Below are 10,940 nucleotides of genomic sequence, written 5' to 3' on the forward strand. Positions count from 1 at the left end.
GATGTAGGGGTGCCTGGGTGGCTCTGTCAGTTAAATGTCCAATTCTTGATTTCAGCTCAGGTCATGATCTCATGGTTCATGAGTTTGAACCCCATGTCAGGCTCTGTGCTGTCAGTGTGGAGCCTCCTTGAGATTCTCTCCCTCTTTCTCTGCCCCTCCCCTGTTTGCATGTGCGCTCTCTCTCTCTCTCTCTATCAAAATAAATGAATAAATTTAAGAAAAAATCAATTGATGTAATCCATCACATCAACAGACTAAAGAAAGATCGTGGGATTTTATCGATACAGAAAGAGTATTTGACAAAATCTGACATTCATTCATGACAAAACATTCCCAGAAAATTAGGAGAAGAGGAGAATTTCTTCAACTTGATAAAGGCATCTACAAAAACCCCACAGCTAACATCATATTTAATGGGGAGAAACTGAACGCTTTTTCCCTCAAATCAGGAATGAAGCAAGGATATCCTCTTTTACCAATCCTTTTCAACATCATACTGGAAATCCTAAGTAGTTCAAAAAGACAAGAAAATAAATAAAAGGTATGCAGATTGGAAAGAAAAAATACAATTTTCTTTGTTCACAGAGGACACAATTGCCTGTACAATCCCAAAGGATCAACAAAACTTCATTCTTTTGTCTTGAATTGACCAATCCAGCCTTAGCCCAGAAAACATGAAGCACTCTGCCACAGACCCTAATACAGGCATGTGTCCCAGATCCTATCTCTCTCTCTGTGCTGTGGCTTGACTTCCAACACAGGCCCTCAACGTGTGCTTTGTACTTTCTCCAGGACCTGTGAGTAATAATTTATTTCAGTTTCTCTTATAGTTGTTTATTGAACCATGGCTCACTCTCCAGCACCCTTGTGCTCCACTTAACAAATGTGAATTTGACAGATTCATAACAAAATCTAAGAAAATATGTACAGGATCTATATGAAGAAAACTATAAAACTGATAAAAGAAATCAAAGATCTGGGGGCACCTGGGTGGCTCAGTCAGTTAAGCATCCGACTTCAGCTCAAGTCATGATCTTACAGCTTGTGGATTCACGCCCTGTGTGGGATTCTGTGCTGATGGCTCAGAGCCTGGAGCCTGCTTCAGATTCTGTGTCTCCCTCTCTCTCTGCCCCTCCCCCCTCACACTCTGTCTCTGTCTCTCTGTCAAAAATAAATAAACATTAAAAATAATAATAAAAAAATCAAAGATCTAAATAAATGGAGAGATGATCCAGGTTCATGAATTAGAATACTCAGTATTGTGAAGAAGTCAACTGTTCCACACTTGATCTACAGATTTAACACAATCCCAATCAAAATTCCAGAAAGCTACTTTGTAGATATCAGCAAAGTTATTCTAAAATTTATATGGACAAGCAAAATCCCCAGAGTAGCCAGAACAAATTTGTAAGGCTCACATTACACATTTTCAAGACTTACTATAAAGCTACAGTAATCAAGACCACAAGGTATTTGAGAAAGAATAGAAAGAATGCATCCATTGAACAGAATAGGTCCAGAAATGGACCCACACAAATATAGTCAACAGTGCTTTGACAAAGGAGCAAAGTCAATTTAATAGCAAAAGGATAGTCTTTGGGGGGATCTGGCTGACTCAGTTGGTGGAGCATGTGACTCTTGATCTTGGGGTTGTGGTTTGAGCCCCATGTTGGGTGTAGAGATTACTTAAAATCTTAAAGAAAAATAAATGATAGTCTTTTTAACAAATGGTGCTGAAACAATTGGATGTACATCTTTAAAAATAAACACAGACCTTATATCTTATGAAAAACTTATTTCAAAGTTTTACCATATGTAGATGTATAGATGTATTTTTTACCTTTTCTAGGAAAAACACTCATTTTCAAAATTTTGTTTTGCTGTAAAGATATATGTAACTATATGCCTATGGGGAGGTTTTATTTTTTTCCCTTTATCTAAAGGAAACCAATGCAAATCATGTTGCCTGAAGATGTTCACTTCACTTAAATAGTAAAACATTTAAAACCTAAAATTTTCATTTATAAAATTATGGAAAATCAAAATTGTGTCATATTGTGGCAATTATTTTTAACAGCACCAGATAAGAAAAACTAAAATTTTATTGCAGTGAATGGCTGACATTTATGAAGATGGCCCCAAATTAGAAAGTAACAGAAGGTTCTTTAGTTGCAATTTGATTGATTTCTCCTTCTTAGTATTTATAAGGTTTATATTCTTTTAAAGGATATTATTCCGGGGCACCTAGATGGCTCAGTTGGTTGAGACTTAGACTTCGGCTCAGGTCATGATCTCACAGTTCGAGCCCCACATTGGGCTCACTGCTGTCAGTGCAGAGCCCACTTCAGATCTTCTGTCCCCCCTCTCTATCTATCCCTCTCCTGCTCGTGCTCTCTCAAAAATAAATAAATAAACATTAAAAAAAATAAAAGACATTATTCTGTGGCTGGGAATGGAGGAATAGAAAAAGAACTGTTGGGTAAGAGAAAAAAATTAATGTTTCTTAGTATAAAGGTAAATTGGGCCATTTTATACTGGTTCTTAACAAATTATTAATACACAAGTACTAAGGTGAAAGGGCTTTCTCTGCCCATCAACTACTCTCATACAAATGCAATGGCCCAGAACTTCTTACTGTTTTAATTACAGGGCAGTTCAGCCCTTTCCAAAGAGATGTACTAATCTGATTACATTGCAGTTTATTCCCTACTCTACCGCCAACTCCCACTCTTCATCTTTCATTCAGTTATATGGGAAAGATCCAGGAAAAATTCAAGATAATGCCCTACTCCAATAGAAGTGGTAAGCTAATGGATAAATCAAACCAAAGCGAAATCCTAACACGGGCACTTCCCTGGCTCAGTTAGTAGAGCATGTGACTCTTGACCTCAAGGTTGTAAATTTGAATCCCACTTTATGTGTAGAGATTATTTGAAAATACTATCTTAAGGGGTGACTGGCTCAGTCAGAAAAGCATGCAACTCTTGATCCTGGGGTCATGAGTTCAAGCCCCACATTGGGTATAAAAATTACTTAAATAAAGAAAACGTTTTAAAAAATCTTTAATGAGGGGCACCTGAGTGGCTCAGTCGGTTAAGCGGCTGACTTCGGCTCAGGTCATGATCTCACAGTCTGTGGGTTCGAGCCCCACGTCGGGCTCTGTGCTGACAGCTCAGAGCCTGGAGCCTGCTTCTGATTCTGTGTCTCCCCCTCTCTCTGACCCTCCCCCGTTCATGCTCTGTCTCTCTCTGTCTCAAAAATAAATAAATGTTAAAAAAAAAAATTTAAAAAAAAAAAAAAATAAATAAATAAAAAATAAATAAATAAATAAAAAATCTTTAATGAAACTATAAGAGAAATAATTGACATCACAGGCAACCTTAAAATTTTAAGTGACAACATAAAAAACTAAGTGTATACTATAATTACGATTTTCACCTCCCAGTTATTTATCCATTTACCTGTTTTGTTTCCAGTTTTTGGCTATTATAAATGTGTAATATATTCTTTCTTAATTGAAGTACAGTTGACATCTGTGTAATACATGCTTCATTGAACTGGGGAGATTCCCTGAGATAACTCTTTCAATATTCATCCCTTCTGTGAATGCAAAAGAAAAAAAAATCACTTGTGCTAATTTACCTCCCTATTTAGTACAATAGGTCTTGCTTTCATTTGTAAACCACAATTTCACTATTATAGAGCCTGGTGGCTTTTGAGTGCCAGGGGTATCTTTAGAGTTCTTCCAGAATTCAGGCATGCAGAAATGTTATATTAAGGGAAATGGTGATTTTCTTCAAGAGAATAAAGGACTGATTATTAAGCCTGAAACAATCTGTTAATGGCTTACAGCAAAAATGGAAAGTAATTAGTTCTCTGTTTTTGTTTTGTTTTTTTAACGTTTATTTTTGAGACAGAGAGAGACAGAGCATGAACGGGGGAGGGTCAGAGAGAGAGGGAGACACAGAATCGGAAGCAGGCTCCAGGCTCTGAGCCATCAGCCCAGAGCCCGATGCGGGGCTCGAACTCACGGACGGTGAGATCGTGACCTGAGCTGAAGTTGACCCCCAACTGACTGAGCCACCCAGGCGCCCTGTAGTTCTCTGTTTTTGATTGAACTAAAAAACATTGTCATGGGTGATCTTAAGGCTTTGATTAAGTGAATAAATGTACAACTACATTAGTGTTGAATCCAAGTTAGCTTGTGGTCACTCAGTTAAAAACTTGAACTCTAAAAATACCCTGGATATCTTCATGCTAACATTTTTGTTGAGGTTTTATATAGTTAAAATGTGTCAGTGTCCTCCAGCCAATTACCACCAGGAACATTCCTTATATTCAAACAAGCTGGGTTTACTGCTCATTGAAGCAAACAGGAACACACAATATTGAGTTTGTGTTTATTAATTTAGAGAAGGTTTAAGGAAATGGGGCTTTGTTCTGGATTCGATATTGTCAGGAATCAGGTTAATTCCATAACTGCATATCTTAATAAATCTTATCTATAAGGAGAGAAGACTAAAGGAAGATTAAAATGGTAATTGGTAAAGAAATGGCAGTCATTTCATATCAGATAAAGGGTTAGTATCCAAACTCTATAAAGTTTTCAAACTCAACACCCAAAAAGCAAAAAATCCAGTGAAGAAATGGGCAGAAGACATAGACACTTTTTCAAAACCATCCAGATGGCTAATAGATACATGAAAAGATGCTCAACAGCACTCATCATTAGAGAAATACAAATCAAAACCACAATGAGATACCACCTCACATACCTGTCAGAATGGCTAAAATTAACAACTCAGGCAACAATAGATGCAGGTGCGGATGCGGAGAAAGGGGAACCCTCTTATACTCTTGCTGGGAAAGCAAACTGCTGCAGCCACTCTGGAAAATAGTATGCAGGTTCCTCAAAAAGTTAAAAATAGAACTACCCTATGACCCAGCAATTGCACTACTAGGTATTTATCCAAAGGATACACAAATGCTGATTCGAAGGGGCACATGCCCCCCAATGTTTACAGCAGTGCTATCAACAATAGCCAGATTATGGAAGGAGCCATTGACTGATGAATGGATAAAGAAGATGTGGTATATGTATACAATGGAATATTACTCAGCAATCAAAAAGAATGAAATCTTGCCATTTGCAACAATGTGGATGGAACTAGAGTGTATTATATTATGCTAAGCAAAATAAATCAGAGAAAGACAAATATTATATGATTTCACTCATATGTGGAATTTAAGAAACACAACAGATAAACATAGGGGATGGGAAGGAACAATAAAAACAGAGAGGGAGGCAAACCATAAAAGACTCTTAAATACATGGAACAAACTGAAGGTTGCTGGAGGGGAGGTGGATGGGAGGGATGGGCTAAATGGGTGATGGACATTAAGGAAGGCACCTTTGGGATGAGCACTGGGTATTATATGGAAGTGATGAATCACTGGTTCTACTTCTGAAACCAATACTACACTGTATGTTAACTAACTTAAATTTAAATAAAAAAAAATAATTTAAAAAAGAAGTGGCAGTCATTCATGCTATCTAGGAATATATTTAGCATTCTGTGGTTTGAATAATGTTCATGTTTTGTCTGTGTTTAGATACGATTACAGAGTAATTTTGTTTTTGTCTTGGTCCATCAGGGTCACAGAACTGCATATCTAATGTCGATGTTATGTGAAATCACTTATGATCAACAGGAAAACACCAAGATGTAGTTAATAGTACCAGGCTACCTCCCACATGTCAGCAGCAGCTTTTCTCTTTCTTAAGTGCATAAAGAGCATAAATCTTAAGTGTACAGCTTGATGTCATTTTATCCACTTTATTAGGTTATATACAATGAATTACACTCATTTTAAGTATACAGCAAAGTTTTGAAAGGTGATACCCATGTAACTACCATGACAATTAAGATGCAGAACATTACCATTGCTTGAGAAAGTTCTTCGTTGCCCTGTAGTTAACCTCTCCCACCATACCTTGTTCCAGACAACCACTGATCTGCTTTCTGTCACTGTAGATTAGCTTGCATTTTCTGGAATTTCAAAAAAAAAGGAATCATACAGTATTTCTCCATTTGTGTATTGCTTTTTCACTTAGAGTGCTTTTGGCATATGGTTTTATTTCTTTTGGGTATATTAGCAGGAGTGGAATTCCTCAGTTAGTTGTTAAGTTTGTATTTTACTCTATTAGAAATTGCTGAGGCACCTGGGTGGCTCAGTTGGTTAAGCATCAGACTTCAGCTCAAGTCATGCTCTCATGGTTTGTGAGTTCAAGCCCCACATCAGGCTCTGTGCTGACATCTCTGAGCCTGGAGCCTGCTTCTGATTCTATGTCTCCCTCTCTCTCTGCCCCTGCCCTGCTCATGCTCTCTCTCTCTCTCAAAAATAAACATTCAAAAAAAAAAAAAAAAAAGGAATTGCTAACCTGTCCTCAGCAGAGGTCATTTCATTTTACATTCCCATAAACAGTATTGGAGAGTTCTAGTTGCTCCATATTCTCACCAACACTTTGTATTGTCAATCTTTTCCCCCTCCCCCACCCTCAGCCTGTACTGTCAATCTTTTTAATTTTACCTATTCTATTGCTTGAGTTGCAGTCTCTCATTGTGGGTTTTTGGTTTTGTTTTTTAAGTAAGCTCCATGCCCAATATGCGGCTTGAACTCATGACACTGAGATCAAGAGTTGGATGCTCTACCGCCTGAGCCAGGTACCCCTCATTGTGGTTTTAACTGGCATTTCCGTGATAACTAATGATGTTGAGCATCCTTTTGTGTGCATATTGGCTACTCTTGTATCTTCTTTTTGAAATACCATTAAGACTGAAGGTTTTTGTTGCAGGTCAGTATTTACTTCAAAAAACCAAATAGGGACCAGAGAATGTATTGGTTCTGAATGTATTGGTTACTGCAGAGAAATAGTAACATTTGGGATACTGAAGAGGTAGAAGTCTTAAGACTATACACCTGAATAATGGAAAGGTAGAAGAACCTATTGTCTTAAAAAATATGATCTAAAAGAGAAGATTTTCAGAGAGGAGGGACATCTTTCCTGTAGTTGAGATTTGACCTTAAGACTTGCTTCAATAGAGACACAAGAACTTAGGGAACTGATGAGAATCAATTTAAAAAAAAAAAAAACAACCCTGAATATGGGAGGCACCAGGGTGGCTCAAGTAGATTGAGCATCCAACTTTGGCTCAGGTCATGAGTTCAGCTCATGAGTTCGACTCATAGTTCATGAGTTCAAGCCCTGCATCAGGCTCTCTGCTGTCAGCGCAGAGCCCACTTTGGATCCTCTGTTTACCTCTCTCTGCCCCTCCCCCGCTGTACTCTCTCAAAAATAAACACTAAAAAAAAAAAAATACCACGGCCTGTGCCAAGAGCTTCCTTCTTCAAAAAAAAAAAAAAAAAAAGAAAAAAGAAAAAAAAAGAAATCTGAATATTGAATATTTAATAAGTGCTTCCAGATAGTTGGTTTTCATTTCTTTTCAAATGTCTTTATCAAAATCTCCTGCTCCTCCTACTTCAGATGAAACATAGAGTAAGAAGATAACCACCAAAATACTCTGGGATATATAGTTTGTAGCTTAGCAAATAAGTCTGGCTTAAATTTTGTGTATTGTGTGTGCCCCAAAACCCAAGACGATGGCTTAAATCTGAAGTGGGCACTGGATAATAAAATGCTCAACTGTTGAGAGAGACAAGCTGGGCACAGCCATATGAAACAAACAAAAAACTTCCCATAACAGTATAATAATGACATGTTTGTTTCTATCCTTTGGTGTAATAGGATATTTTCACTTGTTTCCTTTTCCAGTAATACTTTTGAACTGCTTTAGACATTATCTTTCTTACATATTGGTAAAACAGAATACAGGCAAAACATAAAATTCATTTTGACTTACAGCTCTGCTCTTATCAAGCCCATATTCTTGGTGCCAGGCCAATGTGATGACATCAAATACCCACTCAACAAAAAAGCTTTTGAGCATGGACTGTATAGGACTTTACTTGCAAGCAACAGCACATTTTCAGACTTGTAGATGATCACTGGGATCCTGGAATGTCCTGCCTGAGAGGAGTTTCTTTGTTTGCTTGGGAGCTTTGGCCACCAGATAGTCTAGCAGTGTGAGTTACGATGGGGCTTTGGGACACATTACATCAGTTGTGACCTCTGAAGGAACTGGAGACTAAAGGTATGAGCTCAAACCTTCAGAAGGAGCTGGAGACTAAAGATCAGCCTCATGGGAAGAATGTGATTGAGCCCCAGGAAAAACTCTGGCAACCAAAGGCTCAGGCAAGCTTTCCTGTGGGAATTATCATGTCATAACCAGGAAGAGGTAATGCCATCTCTGACTCCACAGAGAGAGGATGACTGGAAGCTCCACATTTGGATCCCTCCCACAATTTTCCCTGCACGTCTCTTCCTGCACATCACATTAGCTGATTCTAATTTGTACCTTTTCACTGTAACAAAAATCGTAAGTGCACTGTTTTCCTGAGTTCTGTGAGTTGTTCTACTGAATTACTGAACCTAAGAGTGGTCATAGGAAGCCCTGAATTTGTCAGGAAATTTGTATAATTCATCACATCAGAAAATTAAAGAAGAAACACATGTTCACACCAATGGATATTTAATGGCTTCTGGCAATGGCAGGGATTAAGTAAAAGAGGGACTGAGTGAAATTAGTTATGTATAACAAAGACTATTTATATCAAGAAGCATTACACTAAATGTTTAAATAGATACATGATTTCCATTAAATTGAAAAAATGAGAGAATATATCCCCCACTAATACTCAACTTTATTCTGAAAATACCAGCTACTGCTATGAGAAATGTAAATAAAATAAATATAAATATTGAGAGGACTTATTTCTATTTGCAAATACCATGACCACATGGCAGAAAACATAAGACTAAATATAAATAAAAAGAGTAAGATTATCTGGTAAGGTTGAAAATAAAACTATATCTAAATTTAAAATGTTAGCAAAATAATGAATGCCATAACATAGTTATAACACAAGACACCTTGATAGAAAACAATTCCAATATTTGTAAATGTGTAGTACTTGGAATATCTTACAAATCATGAAAAATCAATGAGATAATCCCAAAGAAATAGAAAAAATGCATGAATAAAAAAAGCACTGTAAGAAAAACGATTGGCCAATAAACATATATGAAAAAGATGCTCAACTCACTTAAAAAATTTTTTGTGTTTACTTTTGAGAGCAAGAGAGACAGAGCACAAGCCGGGAGGGACAGAGAGAGGGAGACACAAAATCCAAAGCAAGCTCCAGGCTCTGACCTGTCAGCAGAGGCCAGCACAGGGTTTGAGCTCATGGACCATGAGGTCATGACCTGAGCCAACGTTGGACGCTTAACCGTCTGAGCCACCCAGGTGCCCAACTCATTTGTAATCAGAGAATTAAATGTTGAAACCAGTAACAGAAGAAAATATGGATGCCCATTTCAATGATCAGAGGGACTCAAAATTAGTGCAGTATTGGAGAATAATATGTATGTATGGCTGACAGTGAACAATTTCACTTCTAGATACGCACCTTAGATTCCTACACCCATTAAAGAAATCAGAAAATACACAAAATGATATTCAATATAGCATTTTTATTACAACTGAAAATGGTTTATGTCCTAATCACTATTTAACAGACTATTTAATCATGTTTAATATATACATATCAAGGACCAAGCTATAATCTTCTACATTCTACAGAAAAGCACTAACCCTCAATTCAAGCAGGAAGCTTTTCAGAATATGATGTGAGCTGCAAAGAAAAGTGTCCTTCCTTACCTCCTCCCGACACAATCACTCACCATAATGTCTGAAATGATGTCCTTGAAGACATTCATTGTGGTAATGGAAGCATCTACCAAAGTGGTTCACATTCTAAAGATGGTAAGAGATACTGGGAATGAGAATTCTACAATGAATTCAGTTTGAGATACCCTGTGTTAAATAATCATCTCTTTACTATATCTTTTGACAAACTGATAATGTGTATTTGGATTTCCCCAAAGGTAGATTTTTTAATGCCTTGCTGAATTTACACATTTTCCCGAGAAATCGTTTTTTCCCCAAATACCAAGGACTACTATTCCCCAAAACAAGCTTATGGAGAATGTTGGATTAAGACCCTACACTCTGTTAAACATTGGTCCCCTGGAGATATCAGATACTTGGGAAAGGCAACACATGGATTAGTCAAGACAGATTTTGTAATAAATTCTAAATATACCTTATTTAGAATTAAGATGGGTAGAATCTTCATAAACGAAGTTGGTCTAGATTTTGCTTTTTAGGAGCGATCTTCATCTAGGTTTGTATCAGGATTAACTGTGCGGAATTAATTGGTAGAATTTTGTGAAAGATTATCTATTCTTTAAAGCTTTTACCTATACAACTACCAGAGTTTTTTCTTAAACAGGGTGTTCATATACACACATTTGCTTGTTGGTCTATTCGAGTCAACTGTCTTAACAGAATCCTACAGCAAAAAATAAGTAACCCTTTTGTATTTATGTACTAGAATACATATAGCACATATATACAGTATTACCTTATGATTAAAACAAATTTTCCTTGATAATCTGTAGCTATGCCACCTCTGTCAATATTCTAAATGTATTATCTTTCATTTTCTTTTTCTTAATTAGATCCTCCAGAACCTAGTCATTATTAACATTGGTTAAAATCTACTACTGTCTAATCCTTAATTTCTATTTTTAGTTGTGCTCTGCTTCTCTTGTGTAGGTTTTATTTTTTTGTTTCTGGTTTCTTGACATAAATACTTACTCATTCCCTTAACACACTTATTTATCTGACAGGCGTAGATATGGTGAAGATGATGAAGATTGGCCCCACAAACGAAATTTCCTTAATGCATTAAAGGGG

Source organism: Panthera tigris, chromosome E2, assembly GCF_018350195.1.
Source record: "Panthera tigris isolate Pti1 chromosome E2, P.tigris_Pti1_mat1.1, whole genome shotgun sequence".
NCBI lineage: Eukaryota > Metazoa > Chordata > Mammalia > Carnivora > Felidae > Panthera > Panthera tigris.